Source organism: Helicoverpa armigera, chromosome 23 (genome assembly GCF_030705265.1).
Source record: "Helicoverpa armigera isolate CAAS_96S chromosome 23, ASM3070526v1, whole genome shotgun sequence".
NCBI classification, from domain to species: Eukaryota; Metazoa; Arthropoda; class Insecta; order Lepidoptera; family Noctuidae; genus Helicoverpa; species Helicoverpa armigera.
This window is the reverse complement of record NC_087142.1, coordinates 5220888-5239951: the sequence shown is the minus strand read 5'-3', so window position 1 is coordinate 5239951 and position 19064 is coordinate 5220888. Positions and strand designations below refer to the sequence as shown.

The 19064-nt window shown below is 34.8% G+C and overlaps 1 protein-coding gene and 1 long non-coding RNA gene across 2 annotated transcripts in view; both read left to right on the top strand.

The window, feature by feature from the left end:
- LOC110380730 (uncharacterized) overlaps nt 1-19064 on the top strand; it is a 222030-nt gene that overhangs the window by 150333 nt on the left and 52633 nt on the right. The gene's annotated exons all lie outside the window — the stretch shown is intronic.
- Nucleotides 16831-17681, top strand: LOC135118544 (uncharacterized). The gene is made up of 2 exons (XR_010277660.1): nt 16831-17304; nt 17478-17681. It is a non-coding gene; the product is annotated as an uncharacterized LOC135118544 (long non-coding RNA).

Here is a 19064-nt window from a genome sequence, read left to right as displayed (position 1 = left end):
GTTACTTGATATTGGACTGAAGAATAAAGCAATACGTATGCTCCATTCGTACGAATATAATAAACTTTTAATTAACAACAGTTGAAAACTACAATCAGAAATAGCTTGATTTTTAAAGAAGCTAAAGTCTCTCTGTGTTTAATCACTTAACATGTTAAAATAAATGGAACGGACCTCCCTGAGTCGTAGTTACCTCATCGATACGTGTCTAAAATCAAAGACTAGACCAAAAACCAAGAAAAATAATTCTCAATCATCCTGCATTATACATGTACATATTAGAATCAAGGGTTTAATACTCTCTCGTACGAGATGCGAAATTTTTAACGGAAAAGTTAGTTATTAATTTCAAAGCTCATTTTATGTGGTCCCCATATGACCGTCGCGTATATTAAATTTCTTTGAGAAATAACGAACACTAAAACGTTGTTATAACACAATTACTTCGTAAGGGAAATTGAAAAACTTGTATGGAAATATGTAGAAGGCGGTTTGGTAAGAAAATGTTTTGTTAAGGTAGTTATTTTTTGTGTGCTGTTGAAGTTTAGTTAGAGGCTTCGGTAAATGGATTTACGTAGAGTTTAGTTTAGAATTTAATACGCTATACATTTATGGAGAAGCGATTTAGACACTTTTTGTATTGAGATGAAACATACGGAATGGATTAAAAATCATGGAAAAGCATAGATATATTTTATTAACTTTGAGTTTTCATTTCAATTATAGTATTTATAGGAATAATAAAGGTAGACACTCTTTTCTCTGCAATTTCACCTGTCCAGCGGGTAGTAGACTACCCGATAGACTATCTGACCTTTAGATATGCAGACTTTTTAAGCTAGACAACGTTCAGGCCTTTTTTAAACACACGCACACAAACATACACTTACACAAACACACACACATCTCTACGTCTAATCAGTAGAAGTGATGTATCACAAAGCGTTTACATAAGTAGGGCAGTTCGGTCTGATTTAGGTCCCAAAGAGCTGCGTCAGCGGCCGTCGTATAGACAATATCGTAAACTTACGGTACATTCGTGTGTCGGAATTATATGACGCGTTGTTACACTGTTTTTGTAGTATGGTTTACTTGGTTATTGGTAAGGGATAAGTATTGTTTTTAGCTGTTTACTAGTGGATTCTAAAGGATAATGAATGGCAATTAAAATTGAATTGAATTAGACCTCTTCCAAAGAGGAATATTTTTAATGTCTGTTTTTACCTTAAAGGTTCTGTAACTACTGAACGGGTTTGAAGTCTTCTTTTCAGTCTATACCATCCTCGTGTGACGTCGGATATATTTATCCGGGAACGTTAATAAGTTATCGCGAGAGAAAGCTTTATATGATTCACTCACAGATGTTTTAAAAATGAATGGTGTTTCATAAATCATTAAGACCTAAGCATTATCTAGGCATTAGAATGCTGACACCTTTTAATTATTTGAATTCCATTCAAATTGAAATGTTGAACTATTTGGCAGATCAATTATCCATTTGTATTCAAGTGATTGATGGTTCTAATGCCCGAATAATCTTCGGTCACTAAAATAGGCGCGTAATTCTTATCTGTCAATTAGCTGTCACTGTCAACTTGACATGTATTGTAGTGACAAAGGTACATGAGGCCATATGAGGCCCGACTCAAATATAAGTGAGATTTGATTATTTGTGTATTGTTTTATTATTTAAAATTAAATCCTTACATAATCCTGTAGGTATTTCCATTATTATCAATTTGGTAGTCCCAAAAGTTAATCCTACTTAATGCAACGTATCGGTAAGTAACGAGTGCTTATTTGCTATAAAGAATGTACTTAATCATTTTACTATTATAAAAATGTGAAAGTTAATCAACGTATGAGCTATTTTTATCCATGTGCGGGAAGCAGTTTTTCCAAAAGGCTGCATCAGTTTTTCAAAAATAGAACCGAGGGCGAAAGTTAGTTTTTGAAATAAAATACCAAAGTCTCGTATCGGCATACTATAGGTTCATAGCTTTTACCGTCGTCCAAAGATTAGTTGTCGGACAAACTTGATAGAGGTATTAACCGCCAATCCTCTGGATGAAGTATTGCCACTCGAGGAGACTATTTCAAACTTTAATGCACTTCGCATTCCTGACCGGCCATTTAAGTGAGCCACTCGGGTAAGAATGTTAACTGGGGATGGTGTTAAATGCGTTAAACTGGAGATTTTGAAGTGATTTTGAGGATAGTGATAAAAGCTGGTGCGAATACTTAGAATAATTAAAAATATAATAAATACTTGAAATACTTGAATATTATGCTACATGAAATGAGGACATTTTTGAGGTTTACTAATAATACAACCACATTAGACTAATTGATTAATGAATTAGTTTCATGAAAGTCAGGCATTAAAAGAGGCTTTCTGCCATTTTTATAGAAAATCTGAATAAGTTTAAGAAAATTGAAAAACTTTAACACCACCTCGTGAAAAGAGAATTAATTATATTTATTTACAAGCTGGATTCGCCCGAGCCCAGGGAACTTCTTCCCTAATCCGGACAAAATATACCCTATGTTAACGAATAGGCGATAGACCCAATTTTGCAGGAATTTTTCAATTAGGTTTAGTAGCTTCAGAGCCCAAAAATGCTTATAATAGTATAGAAGCATAGATTTATAGTTATTTCAGTAATCATAAGGTTTAATCACTTTACAGCTTGACACGACCACTAAAGTGCGTAACATAGCCAGCTACTGATATTAGTCACAACTCACAACATGGCGGCCAGCGGAAATATCAAACATTTAACTAAGTTCAGTATATTTGACGAACCGCAATCAAACTGATGTGTGCGAGTTATCTGGAATGACACTCAAATTACTGTTAGATAAGCCTTTGAGGGGTAAGCGGTAGCGATTTTGGTTTTGTGTTTAGGGGTTGTTATATTTTTGGTAAACGTATAGCCAGTAATTTCGCATGGGAGGTAGTAAATAAGTAACTATGTGGAAGGTCTTTGATAAACTTAGAAACATTAATGGCTTCCTGGCTGATTAACTAGGTAAGTATTATAGTAAGAGATCGGATAGCTGCGCAGCACAAGCTTTTGCTTGGACACAGGCGGACTCTTTCCGCTGTATGAGACATTATACCGTGTGCGAGTACCTACTCTTTATCTAAAGATCTTTAGATAGTTCTCTTACGGGAGTAGATATGAAAAAATATACCTAGATATGTAAAGAAATCTGGATTTAGTTAACATGGTAACAAAGATTTCCCGAGCAGATTCGAAGTTTCCAATTATTGTAGTACAGATGTTTCACTACCAATCCGCTATTAGTTTATCCCTTAATTTCTAAAGCTGTGTTCGCGAGTTTTATATCTTTATGTATATCACACGGCCGCCGGGGACTAGTGACTAATTCCACCACAACATACAGTACGACCAGAATAAACGGACCGTAGCATGGGCGCACTGTAGCACAAACGTGTTTTGTAAATATATTTATATTGGCCTAAACATTTATTGGGCATTTTTAGGATAGCCGCGTTGGTACCAATGTTTGTGTTTGCTGGTGTCAGTTGTTTTGTTAGCTTATTTTTCGTTTATTTAGTATTTAGAATATACGCCATTGTGTTATAAAAACACGGAGAGTTGACATCGAAAATTAAACTGTTGTCAACTGATTTTATAATATGTTTTAGTTAGACCAAATTCTTTCATGGTAGAAGTTATTGTCACTGTAATTCCTGGGTTCAAAAACGGACCAAAATCATTACAAAACCTCGCACAATGAAACAAATTACTCCAAAAATAGCCCCCAACCCAAAGATTTCATTTTCGAAGGAATCAGGTGAACAGAAATTAACGAAGGCGAAAACAAAAGGCCCCCTTCTCAGATTTAGTCTCCAATTAAAAGTTGAGCCTTTGTCAGACAAACCGAGTCAGGCGCTAAGTCGATAGCAGCCCTTGGTAATCCCTTCGAGCGATTCTTTCGCCTCAATTTTTAAAAGCAAAATGTCAAAGGGGTGTTAAAAGTTCGACATAACGATTTGTTTTTGATATTTTTGACAGCAGATAAATAATAAATGAATTCAATTTTGGGGCTGAAGTTTTGTTTGTTTTAAATGATATTTGATAAATCCTGTCGGTCGGTTAGCGGGTTGAATAAAACAAATAGTCGGAAAAATCACAGCTTTTGTTATTAGTTTAGCAATACATCACAATCACGTAAAATAAAATAAATAACTCGCATTTAAAATGTGTGGCAGAATATTTTAGTAACAAGAATTTTGTCCCAAAAAAATAAATAGTTTAAAACACGATTTTTGTAACAGTTCTTAGCTAGTCATGTATTGTCATCAGAACTCCAGAGTGTTTGCAAAACATCCTAATCGAAGGCCGGGAAGTGGGTCAAATTAAGATATCAAGGTTTTTTTTACATACATAGTTACAAGTGAAGCTAATATAAGCGTGTTAAAAAGTATATGTTTAGCAAGCAAACGTTTTTATTGAACAATACACATCCAAAGACTATCAAGTTTTACTTAAACATTAATTAAAAACGTCGCTGACCCGTTAAAACATCTCAGCAGTGTATTTTCACCAAGTCCATTAATATAACTGAATATACAGTCGGTCTAACTTATCTGAATGATAACTGAATCAGAATTTGAGGAGGGAGTAGTGAGAAGTCTGCGGCGTTCCGATACTATTGTAATGGAATCGAGACGTGAGCAAATTATTGAATGTTAGGGATCGAGTAACATCGGATAAGGAATTGATTGAAATATAATATTTATTTTGTGGGTTTAGGTGTTGTGGCGTTGTTGACTTTGATTTTTAGGAGGTGGGAGGAATATAGAGTGTGTCCTTTTAAGACATGAAAGGAAACATTGTTAAGGAACATGATATGAAACTGAGCGCATATACAAGTATCTATAACTATAGATACTTTGTCAATGTAGTATCAAACCTCTTATATATAATAGTTATTATGCAATTGTTATCAGTGGATTGAATAGATGCAATGGAAAGCAAATTCGCCATCCCACCAAGAATAGGCTAGTCAGCATTTCAGATATTTTCGAGTCTAAGCTAAAGAAGCCTCATTCAGAGCAAAGAAATTACAAGTTAGATATATGGACGGCTGTTTAAAGTTATCTCTTAATCCTATTTGATTTATACATATAGAAGAACTGAATAATAGATGTACCCATGTAACTATTCCTGCGCTTATACCTAAGTACCATAGAAACTTCCCATATCTGGATAAAATATAGCTTATGTCACCGGGGATAGTGCAGCTTCGTCAGAAAGAAAGAATTTTTCATATAAGTAGGTTCAGTAATTTTAGAGTATTTAGGAGAAAAAACAAGCAGACAATAAAATGATTCCTCTTTATATTAGGTATTATTAGTAGGTATGTGCAGTATCTAGGTAGGTATCTCAAGTACCTGGGTACTTACTATATTGTTGTATTTAATATCAGTTTCGAATAATTTATCAGAAACTGCATTGCCAGTCCTCTTCACCAGCTTTGATTCTTCAATTATTAATTTTGTTTAGCAGTAGTTGGTACTTTATATCGATTGCAATGCAACGATAAGTTGTGGGACTCTACTCAAATAGTTTTATTTGGTAGGTATATTAAATCAATAAATTATTACTTAGTTGGAACAGTGTGTAATTATTTATTTTTTATTTTACCTTTTTCTATAATTGAAAATTAAAGATTCGATAAATCGAAAGACGATCAATAGTAACTGTATAATATTGTTTCAATCAAAGCTGAGAGGATCAAAAATAGTTTAAACCACCCTCCGAAAAAAAAACGAATTTTTATATTATGCAATCTCTTCGTTTCGTTCGTTTTTTAATATCTTTTCTATAATGAAGCAACCAAATAATACTTTGAAAAATCGAAAAATAGCTCAAAAATTCTCAAACAAAAGTCTTAGTAAATAACTGGCTACAACCAATCCCAGCTATATTGAACAAAAGCAGTTTTCTTGTACACACATCCATTATTCAGGAATATGAGCAATTCTCCATTGTCATCGCATCCGAGTGACCGGCCAGCCGGAATCGATTGCGTCCATCACGAGAATCGAGACGAGTGCATATATCGATTGTAATACTTCGGACTTGCGAGTCATGTGAATTGTGTATGGTGTTGATAAGAATTATATGTATGGAAATGACGATGATGATGTCTGGTCTTGATGATGTGATGATGTGACGGAACAATTCTTCTTATTTATTTAAATTACTTCCAATAAGTAATCTATGCTTCTATTCTTCTAAAATAATAACGAAGAATATTTTTTTGTACCCTAAAGCTCCGAAACTACTGGAGCGAATTTTTTCTCAATTGGGAAGCTAGACTATCCCGGAGTAATATAGGCTATATTCTATCCAGGTAAAGAAAGAATTTCTCCCGGGACGCAAGTGAAACCGCAAGAAATAGATGGTAACAAGAAATGTATTTTTCTCTGACCCCAGCACAAAAAATGCCATTGACACATCTACCCAGAAACAAGCCAATTTCCCCCATAACACAATTACTACAACAAAGAATTCCTTTTAAATAAAAAAAAAACTCGATAATTTCTTTATACGCCATACTTCCGACAGTACAAAAACTTTTCGAAGCCATATTAAGTACTCAATAATCGCTTTTCACCAAAGAATATTGTAAAAAATAAATATTAAGGCTACACTAGACGGTAAGTAAGAATCGCGCGACAAAATAGTCTATCTGAAAGGAATCCTGAGTATGTTTGCGTTCACAGGATGTTCACTCTGCGGCGTGAAAGTATGTAGCTTGCAACTTATATGCTTAGTTTGTTTTAGAGATAGTACTTTATATGGTGGAAGGATATGAGCAGGATGGTGGTTAGATAATTATGTTTTGAAGCGATAGAAGATACCGAAGGATGCTTTGCAAAAATAGTTCGATATAATGATACATTATTGTCTGTAAGATACGCAGATCGTGGCTTCGTGACTGCCACGTGAGGATCTTGTTATGACGATTAGTACTTTTGACGCACAAAAAGACTACCCTAATTCACCAAAAACCACTGCCAACTAAACAAAACTGGCCTAAACTCCTCACACATTAAACTGACCGCCTAATTCACCTCCAATTAATGTACGTAACATCCCGTGAACAAGTACCTGGTGGCTGTACGATGCGCAAACGCATGTCCGTCGCCACAAACGCTTCCGACGCACGCCGCACCATTTCCGACGGACAAACCTGTGGGAAATGTCGTGTTATAGAGAAAGGATAGAAGTACCAGTCAACATGGTTTATACTGGTACTAATATTTTACATGTCCCCCGCTACCACTTATATCTTTTTTAGGATGTTACGACCATTTGGGGGTGAATTGGGCAGTCAATTTGGTGATCAGTTTAAAATGCCAGAGTATTTAAATATATATGTTTGTTGCGCCGTAAAATGTTGTGAAGAACTGATGTTAAAGATTGGACTGGAAAGGAGGGTTAGACAGATTTTCCTCATAATAGATATTAATTTTACTTTACTATTCACAATTTAGTTGTTGTATTTTGTTTTTCGATTTTCCCATTTTTTTAATCGGACAAACTATTGTCATTGCAGATTTGTAGGTAGGTATGTGTAGTCCTATATTTAGGACAGGTTTGATTCGTTTGTCATTTGTTCAGTAATCATTTATTACAGTGAGTAATACTTCTGCACTTTAACCTATCATATTTAAGCTCGTCAGGGCTTCTGCGACGTATTGGCGGAACACACAAACTAGAGGGAATTTTAATTGATTCCACGCAACGCAGTGGTCAATTAAATAATGTTCTGAATTACGGCTTTTAGTTCTGCTATTTCAAGTTTTTAGCTGTCATAAATTGTTGATTTTGAAATTCTGTATAAAATTGTAAGTTTTCATATCACTCTCAAAGTTCTTAAAACGCAAAAATAGGGATTTTATAAGATTGACCGCTATATTGTCTGCGTGTGACAGCGTAGTTCTTAAAAGGATTCTTTTTGGATTTTTCGCTTTTTTAGTGATTTTCATGATTCCTAGATACAATAAAAATAATATAAAAATCGGCTCAAATGTTTTAAACCTATGTTGTCAACAGAGTCAGGGATTTCAGACACAAAATTGCTGATATGTACTATGTACTTTTTATGGATTGGATCTGACGCCTTAATAAAAAATGCTAAAAGAGTATTCACAGTATTTCTAGTTAAATTTTTTGTGATTTTCGTGTAATAGTATTAATTAGATTTCGCATAAAAAACTTGTTATTTTTTTATAGAACAGAGGAGCTTATGTAAAAAATCTGTCGTCAATTTCACGGCAATCGACAATCGTTTAACCCCGTAAGGAAATTTAAACATGAAACATATTTAGGGCCTGTCGCCGACGTAACACGTTTAACTTTAGAAGTTAGTTCCACTACAAACCAGAATACATTGGAATTATGCAGCGCCGCACTGAGAATATAAATAACTTGCTTTAAACACTATTTTATAGACCAGAATTATTATGTGGGATGTTAGGGAAATTGGTACCTAGATTTTTTTAAGGAAAGAAAAAGGATTAAGATCATATAAGTACCTCTATTATATGTATACTCAGGTATATCAGTGTTTAATTGTCTTTCTTGATTTTTGCATGTAGATATTAGTGCTGAATACGCAATATTTGTGAAAGATTTTTGTTGTAGAATAAAAATTTCAATAGACTCAAAATAATAAAAGACTTAGTATTTTTTTCTCGTATCGCCTACATCATTACAATCAAATCGTGTTCAAAACTACATAAATAAAAAATTCAAACCAAAACATCAAAATACTTTATCAAACCATCTCACCATAAAACCTTATCTTTCCACTCAAAAGGGTGGTTCAATCTTAAAACACAAATACAAAATAAGTCAATAAAACGTCGCATGATATTGTAAACAAAGCCGCTTGCAGCCGCTTTGCCGCTTTGTGACGTCGCTTTCTGCAGAATATCATAATCCACGGAGTAAGGAAAGATGACCAGAGATACCGTAGTGCAGGTAGGTCAGGCGCCTTGTTCTAGGTCAAACACGCAAGGTAAGCATGACCAAAACAATCAGTTATGAGTGAACTAACAGTAGACATCTGTCAATGATTTTTGGTAGGTATTACAAAAAATGATCGGGTCCAAAGAATAAGGGCGAAGACAGTCAGGTTTCTCTTCCCCCACACATCCGCATTTTGGCGCGCTGCATTCTTAGGACTTTTTCCGTTATGGCACCTCCGCTACTGATTCTGTTTTCCATGCAATACTTCTTATTTAAAGAGGATAATGTTGGTAGTAAGACCAGCATCTATTGTGCTGGAACCTTTTAGCTAAACTATAGAAGAAAATGGCAATAAGAAGGCAGGCGCGCACTAAAGTGTTGCGGATCCTTCTTACCTACTGCCTTTTAATGGCAGGATAGAAAAGGATAGGGTTGTTCAACAAATATTTATCGTTGATGGGAATATGGCTTTAAAGTTGTTTGCCGTGTGATCGACATGATCTATAAATGCTGCTCTTATGTAGCCTTTTAAACTTTTTATATGGTATTCGGGTTTTTAGTTAGCAAAGACATGATGATGGGATGCCATTTCAGTTTTACTATTTTTGGGGCGGATTTAAGACCTTTTAGATTATACCTAGGGGTATACCTTTTTTTCAGTTGTTTCCTTTTTTTCAGACTTGACTAGACTAGTCTGTCAATTTTCGAGAGGAAACTGACTGGATTGTGAACGGCACCAAAAAATGGTCAGACCATGCCTACCATTTCAGATTATGCCGGTAAGATCATTCCAGTATAATCAAAGTCAAATCAATCATTTCCATACTCAAAGAGTTTTTCAATGAACGTACCAATGAATCTTGTACAAACAGTGAGAGTTTAGGAGAAAACTAACAAATGTTACATTCAGGAACGAACTGTTTATATCAGTCCGATTGCAGCGATCGCTCCGAATTCATTGCGGTGTGTCTATGAATGTCTACATACTGCACTTTAAGAGAGCCAGCTTACTTTTTGGATTATTATAGAAGAAGTTATTGAAAAAACCTTCCTTTGGATTGAAGGGTAACGACCTCGATAGTCTGGTGACAAAATGTGGATCCGAAACAAGGTGCCGCGTAAGAGAAAAATATGGAATAGGCTAGTTTCCTAAAAAATAATAATTAGTCCGTCTTGTAGATTGTCCAAAATTAAGCGATACGTATTTTTTCTTTTTTAAATTGGATCAGAACTTGTTAAGATATAGCGTGTTAAAGTTGAGTGTGACGTCACAAGTTGCTACAATTTTCAGGACACTGTGACGTAAAAGGCCCCTAATTTTTGAAGTGTATTATCTTTGTCATTTTATGTTTAATTAAAAAAAGAAAAAATACGTATCCAATATTTTTTGATTATCTAAAAAGCGGACTAAATATTATTTCATTATTTCGACCCTGGACACTACCCTATTATAAAGGAAAATGAAAAGACCAAAAAGAAGAATGAAATTCAATAGTGGTAGTTATAGTTAAACCTCGCCAAAGAAAATCGCCTCTGAAAAAACTGGAGGTACATACTTACATAATTTGGGGTACATTATACGGCGCAGGGCAATATTCTCATATCTTAGTTTTAATTATTTTTTACCAGTGCAGAAAGAAATGTAGGTACAGAGAATCAATATAGCGTAGTGATCCCAAAAATATAACTATAAATACTTGCAACGATCTGGTTTCAAAATCCTCCTCATTGCTGACCATCCTTCTACCCAGTACCTCACCAGCAATATAACTCCGCCACTAACCACCAACTGTTATTTTCACAGCGCCTGACTTTCGGACAATAAAGCAATTTAGCGGGAGTTCTGCATCGTTTGTATGACTATCTACTCGTGAAGAGAATAGTTTTTTAAACTCTCTATTGGCGGCTTTTGATCGTTACAAAAGCTATTGGAATCTTTAAATTCAAAGCTGTGGGTTTTTGGCAGTTTAGCTAAATATCGCCGCTGGGGAACTGGTTTTTTTGAAGAGAGGAAATATTTTTGTGTTTGACTGTGGATGCTGTATTTGCAGTGTTGGGTGGGATCTGGATTATTCTTTGCAATATTGGTCTGTAATTATTAATGATGATTCCTTTAAAAAGATCTAAAATCATACAAACCAATTTCCATATACCTACTCTCAAAATAAGCATGAGATTTTCACTGAAGTGTCCCAAAATTACTGAACATTAAGTACTAAGTATTTCTCATATAGCAGCTTGAAAGAAATTTCATTTGAAATCTCAATAACACCTATCTAAAACTGTGACACTGTATGCTGAAGTTTTCTTGACAAAAATACACAAGCTTGCCGCTTACCCACTTAGCGGTGGAGACACTAGTAAGCAGTGTATATTACCATCCTCTATCCAGTATACACTATCCACTATCCAACTATCCGGGTTATCCGACTATCCCAGTTATCCTCTTGACGGGCACTCCGGCTTGTTGACCCTGGTCTCGATAGCGGTCACACTGTGGCCCAGTTGTAGCCACTGCCATTTCGGTTTGCTGGCAAAGTATTGTGTGTTGAAGTAATGTGGGATTTTCTTTTATAACTATTGTGTAGAATATTGTCTGTTTTCAAAGGCAAGAATTGTATTACTAAGAACACGAATACATAATCGTTGGCCTCCGTATGTTAGGGCAATACTTATTTAGACTTACTTAGCTTACAAAAAGAAAGGCCAATCTATTATCGTGCTGGTCCATTCTGTAACAGTTACATTTGCTTTACGTAACTTCAATCTGCTTGCTTTATGCAAGTAAAAAATGCCGTGTAGATATACGACCTCAGATAACAGATTATTCTACTAAACAATACAAAACTACTGTAAACCATATAAAAACACACATTCAAACTATAAACACATCCACTAAAACCCCGATCATATTCACCCCACTCACGCATGTCCACAAACTTACAAGAAAAAAATCTTTCACGCCTCACTAAAAACTACTCGAAGGCAAATCGTAGACACTTCAAAACTGTCATACGCAGCCACCGATACGCGTCGTATTACAAATTCTGGTGGCGTACTATACAAATCGTAAAAGATATTTGCGTAGCGGCATGTAAACCACTAAAATGTTTCGCTCATTTCGCCCTAGCTATCTTTTTGTCGTAAATATTTTATGGAAAGACGTCAAGGGTTGCTGGTTGTTGCTACCTTAGGTTTAACGTTTGGAATTATCAATAGGGTTATTCGATTTTGTTTTGAAGTGATAAGAATGCGTGTACTTACCTTTATCGGGAGATACGTGTGAGAATTTTGGCATAACATAGACCATATTTGACGTGTGATTACGCATGGTAATATACTGATCGTAGCTTAAAATATTGATTTAAGCATTTCATTTCAATACTTCAAGTTCTTATGGTAATAATATTAGTTAAAAAGTATCTTTTTTTTCAAGTAGGTTAAACGCGTTAATTTTAAACCAAAAAATACCCGCTGGTAAATTAATCCAGACTTAAAAAGTAACATTACAACATTTGGGCATAAGGTAACAGTCTTATACATATTTCATATTAAATGAATTGCCTTTGTATAAAAACGTTTGGGTCAACACACAGCATGAATAAAATATTACGGTCTGTGTTGCCATGGCAACTGTTTATGACAATGGGCATTTACTTGTTGTAGGAAGCATTGATGAAAGAAAACCTTATTTAAGAAGTTTTAGGTATGGTTTTCTTAGACGGTGTGGTAAAAAGAGGAGCAAATGGCTAAGTACGGGTCTATTGATAATAGAGTTAAACAACTTGGCGGGGTCGGTCCTTGGTCCTTGGTTTTGGTTTCAGAAGACACGTAAAAATGGGTCCAGGTTGAATTTAAGCAGCAATAAAGATATAACTATGGGATTTCATGTAGTAACCGGTTAGTAGTCTCGAAATACACTAGATTTTTGCCCGATATGGATAAAAATATACACGCACTGCGGTGAAGCATAAATTCAGGAAAAGTTTTTGAAAAATAATTCGTTAGGGTAAAAAAAGGCAAACTGTAGATTTTGTATTCTTATTTTTTGTGTGCAAAGCTTTTAAATAAAAGAGTAATTTTGTGGAACAAAGTTTGTATCCATGGGATCAACTTTTAAGAACCGTGCGTGCGCATACTTTTTAACCGCCTTAAAAAAGGAAGGAAGCTCTTAACTCGTCCCCGTATATTATTTTTTTGACGTTTCATAATATACCCTGTAAATACGTATGTAAAGTAAAATTATATAATTTGGGCTTTTTATTCATTAAAAAAAAAATTAAGCGATGTTGCAAAACAGGTAAATATTATATCTTAGTAAAAAATCTCGCAAAACTAAACATGGACTAAGCTTCGTCTACGAGTAGGATACAGAACATTTAAAGATAAAATTGTGAACATAATACGTTCCCCGAGAACAGAGATAAACGGATCGCGTTTCCACAGAAAACTCATTTTAGGACTCCTTTGATCATTGCCAGCAGAAAAAATAACGCAGATATGTGGACAAACAATGCAAGGAGGAGTTAATTATTTTCGGAGTGGCAACTTTTTCTATTTTCGTATGTTATTATTTTGAGAATAGCTCAGAAACAAAATAAGTTATTACTGATTTTAAACGGTCATTTATATGTAGGTATTTATGAAAAGTTTCAAACATAAAATAAAGCAAAGTAAGAAAAAACATAGGTTAAAACATATACTTTTAGCAATATATAAAAACGTGGACACCCTGTCGACAATCTGTCATACCTATATGCAAGGAACAGGAGTTTTAATATTAACTTCTCATTGTCAGTGTAAGTCTCAAAAACTTCAAAATGATTGCCTAATATTGTCCAAATAACCTTGAAACCTAAAACCCTCATTCAAAAGCAGAACTGACAAATAAATTGTGCAAACAAAATGATTTTACGAAAGCCGCTACCGACTCCATAGTGCAAAGTTTCGCTAAGCAGTCAGATTAAACTGTATAATTTGCAGACACAGTATTAAAGCGAATAAGTTCGTCGGTTTAATTGTTGAACTCTCGAGAATACTCGGGAATACTCGGGAACTTTGTACTCAGGGTGTTGTAAAACTGTAAGGCAACTTCCTTAAGTTGGTATGATCTTTGCTATGTTTTGTGTGCTGTTCTAAGTATTGTTTAATCTTTTATCTTTGGGTTATTGTTTTTTGATTATGTTTGGGTTTGTGGGTTGATTAGGTAATGCGCTCGTATTTTTTACACGCTTTTTATTAGCTTCACCTGTATGTTTGTATGTTTGTAGGTTTGTATGTTTGTATGTTTGTATGTTTGTATGTTTTTAAGGGACTTTTTATGAATGAAGAGTAGGTACCGTGTACCGATCACATGATAATAATAATGACGACACTAATTATGTAGCCAATTCAATCGTTATCATAGCATGATAAACACGATTACAAAATTCTACCCTGCAATAATATGTCTAATGTTCGGAATAAACAAAGAAAACTTATGCAAATATACAGCATACAAAAATTTATGGCTGCCCTCGAAACGTCAATTCTCAGTTCAGTTGTTATGTACAAACCTGTACGAGTAAATATTATGATTTATTGAGGCGCATTTATTGCTGGTTGATGGTAAATGAGTGTATCTAAGTATATACCTATAAATAAATGAATAAATACCAAGTTTTAAACTTCTTTGACAAAAAAACTATCGTCATATATTTCCCAAATTCTATCACACAGTAATCCAAATAACATCCACTCGGATTAAAATCATATTACTCACAGAAATAAACTTAAATATTTCGTGAAATCTCACGATTCATCTAGCAGGTCTGTTTTCATCAAGAGTGCAAACGGTATACTTTTAGTCGGCCGATAGTTTATTTGGGCTCATAAATCAGTATGAAGATGAATGGTAGTACGCACATTACAATAATCAAGTATTTAGCCCGGTTTCAGACCGACTGAAAACTGTGAATGGAATCAAGATTAGATTAGATTGTTCTTTATTGTACACCAAGAAAATTAACACAATATAATACAGGAAATCATAAAACACAAATAAGAGTGCAATGGGCGATCTTATCTCTAATCAGCGATTTCTTTCAGACAACCTTTGGATGGAGTTTATCTGGAGAATACTTTGAAAACGGGCAGTTTAGATATAATTGATACAAGAAATACCAAAGATATAAAATAAATTTAAAAATTCAAGAATTCATTAAAAAATTCAAGATTTTCCTTAAAAAATTGGCTCAACAGTCGGCCGACTGTTTAGTCTGTAGTGTGTGGGTGGTTACTCTCGAGGTACGGAAGATGGTGTTTTCAAACAATTTTGCTAACTCGGGACCACAGGCTAGACCTTAGATACACAAAATTCGCCTTCAGAAATGTATCACATCACTTAATATCCTCAGAAAATTCGATTGCTCCTTTTATACTTTGATTACGGTCTAGACTGTCTTTGTGTAAACAGTTTTGCGTTTAATTTCTAGTTAGCAGCTAGCAAATGTTCCGTCTCATTATAAGATTGTGATAAGAGAACAAAAATATCTTACAGTAGTTTTTTTCAAATAGAACGAAAAGAACTAGGTACTGAAATAACAAAAAGGTTTGTACAGCTCTGAAAAATTGTGGTTAAATAAAAATAATCAGAAACTTACGACCAAACAATAACATCGTAAACAAAAGTTTAATTTCAAGCTCGGAATAATTTATTTTAATACAAATAGCAAGAAGTGCATCCGACCAATCGGGTGGCGTCAAATAATCCGGTTTCCACCGCTCGTTACCAGTTTAATCCAATTCCTTTCGGTTGAAACTAGAAAAGTTTTCGATTCAAACCGCCACCGAGCGACCGAATGAATGAAACGAACGTAGACACACACAAACACAGATAATCAGTAGTAAATTAGATGAACATTCCTTTTGGACAGGAATTTCATTAAATATCGAACTGGTAATAAGTTTTAATTTAGCGGGAGTTTTAGTTTCGGGTAGAGTTGCAGTTTTTGGAATTTGAGTTTGATTAAGCTGCATGTAAGAGTCATAATTGCTTATTTTTAGTTTGCTAGTACGGGATGTTAGCGGTAAAACCTGCATATATGATTATGGCGGATGGCCTCATAGATTGATGTTATCGAAAGATTAATAATTGCCTAAATGAGTGAAACGTCGTTGCTGTTATTGAAAAAAGAAATGATCACAAACGAATGAAATTGTCACATTCATGGAATTAGTGAAATCAAAATAAGTTGAACACACTATTTAATATTTTTTCCAGATATCCCTCTTTTATCCATTCAGTACCAAAGGAACATCGAACATATTAACTCAAATAATTAGAACTAAAAAGGCCCACATTTCCTACAAGCCAGGAAGCAAACTAAAAAAAACACTGACTAAAAGAAACGGCTTCAGTACAGAACACAGTAATTTGTCGGCAAGTAAGAGCGAATGCTCATTGCACTCCCAGGGAGGGATACATTTGCATCCGCGCAGTATTAGAACGGACCGTCCGAAAGGAGGTGAGCGGTAAAACAATTGTTATTATGAGAACTAGTGCTCGACCCGCTGCTGTTGTAGCGGGTTTCCATTGGCCAGAAATATGATCAGGTAATTTTAAGACATAAAATATGTATACATGGCATAGCACCGCGCAGCTCTAACCCTTAACCTGCCATTTGAATTTGACTCCTAAATAATAAAATATCATTTTATATTGTCAATATAAAAAAAAGAACCAATGGCGGAGTGACAGCGAGCTTGCAGCAAACCTACCTGACAACAGCAGTCACCGTGTCGTGCCATTCATATGTCCCATGACCTTTAGACCTATACCCTCTTATTATAAAACGCGGTATCAAATAAGTATCGGCTTTTGTACTACCTTTAATCCACCTTTAAGTACGACCTTGAAAAAACGTTATTACAAAACGCAGTTTATCGCAAGTCCTATTACTATCTGTAGTACAAAAGATAAACCATCGAGCCCCCTAGTTTAACTGCAGTACTTAGTCGACAAACGTCAAATTCCGACATTATTTACTTTTGAGGTTATTTGTTTTGTGATGAAAAAAACGAAAGTGGATATAAATATGTGTGATTTGGAATACTTGGATGTGTTAGAATACTATTGAGAGTGTCCGGGGACCCAACAGAATGCGTCATCGACAAAATCTCTTCAAATTACCTGACGACAATTTTCGATATAAATATCGATTTACGTTTTTCGAAATAATAGTCAATTGAATGCAAGATGATAATCCAGGATGATCCTATGATGCTCAACTGGGCTCGCCATAAAGTAAGTAGCCTTTACAGTGCAAGTAGTTTGCCAAAACATCCTAATTAATTGTATACGAGTCAAAGTTTTTATTATGGATGTTTGTTTATGTTCCACACATAAACTACCACATAGATTTTGATGAAACTCCGAAAATATATCAGATTATCACACAGTCTATTGTTTATTTACAGATTCAAGACTATTTTGGCGTTTTGCACGCCGTATCTCTGCCAGTAATATGCAATGTTTGTAAAAGACTGGAAGCTTGCTAAAATGTACAAAAATGCCTAGATGAGAAAGGGAACAAGATTGTGTGATGAAGAACAGTGTCCAACATGTATCAGTGCATTTGACTGTATAAATAGACATCGGAATAAAATATAATTTTCTACTTTTATGTTGTTTCAAATGTTTCATTTTCTTTTGGTAATTTAATGCACACGATATTCTGTGTGTAGGTAAGTTATTGTGCACTTAATTTTGAAGAGGTTCTAATTAGATGCACAATGTCTTATTTAATCATTTAAATCGGGATGAAAATAATCCAAATTATTTCTAACCTAAAACAAAACAACTCGGATACGCGCTGACGTTCCGTTATACGCGCAAACTCGATAGTTGTTTAAAAGAGAATAATTGGATCATGTATATCGTTAAAAGATACTAGAAATATAAAATTACCTTTAAATAATAAAAAGTAATATTTTCAACTGCAGAGATATTTTTTTTATTATCATAGTTATTTATTTTTCATCAAAATAGACTTAACAAAATAATGTAAAAAGGAACGGCGCATAGAATTCGGAACGATTGAGCGAATGATTTAAATATTTGTTGCTTATAATCTGTGGATATTATTTGAACCACACACACACACAGACAAATCGAAGTACTAAACAGTCTTCTCTTAGTCTACGTTTTGTAATAAGGATGTAAAGACTATCGTAAGTACCGTAACAAACCAAGACGTCTTCAGTCTGGTTTAAACCACTACTTGCGGCAGTTTTTATAATAAGAGGGATATGGTCTATATGGTCACGGCGGTTGTCGTCGAAGGAGATTAGACAGCTGTTCAGGATATATAGCATTAATATATCCTGAGCAACTGTATATAATGGTTGAATCACGGTGTTGGGCATTGAAAAAGAGGGATGAGAAGAGAGTGCATGTAACAGAAATGAGAATGCTGAGATGGATGTGTGGTGTTACAAGAATGGATAAAGTGAGGAATGATTACATTAGAGGAAGTCTGAAAGTAGCGCCAGTTACAGAAAAGATGAGAAGTAGAAGATTGTCGTGGTATGGACATGTAATGAGGAGGGATGATACGCATGCAACAAAGTGTGTGCTAAGTATGAATGTAGATGGATGGAGAGGAAGAGGAAGACCTAAGAAAAGATGGATGGATTGCCTGAAAGATGATATAAATAGGAAGGGAGTGAGTGTCAGTATGACGAGTGACAGGGGAAATTGGAAGAAAATGACATATTGCGCCGACCCCAAGTAATATTTGGGAACAGGGCAGGAGAAAGAAGAAGAACTGTATATAATAGTTTTCAAGCGTATGCGCAAACAAAAGGGTACTGTAGTCTTTTTTCTTTCACTGTCGTAGTCCGATGGGACGGCAGTCTGAAACGACTGGAACACGAGGTGGGATGATCAATTTTAATTCTATTTTATTTTACTCTAAATCAATGTTGGTGCAATCACTAAGCTTCATGTCGTATATGTAATAATTAATGAAACTTAGAAAACCGTATGACATTGCGAACAGTTTC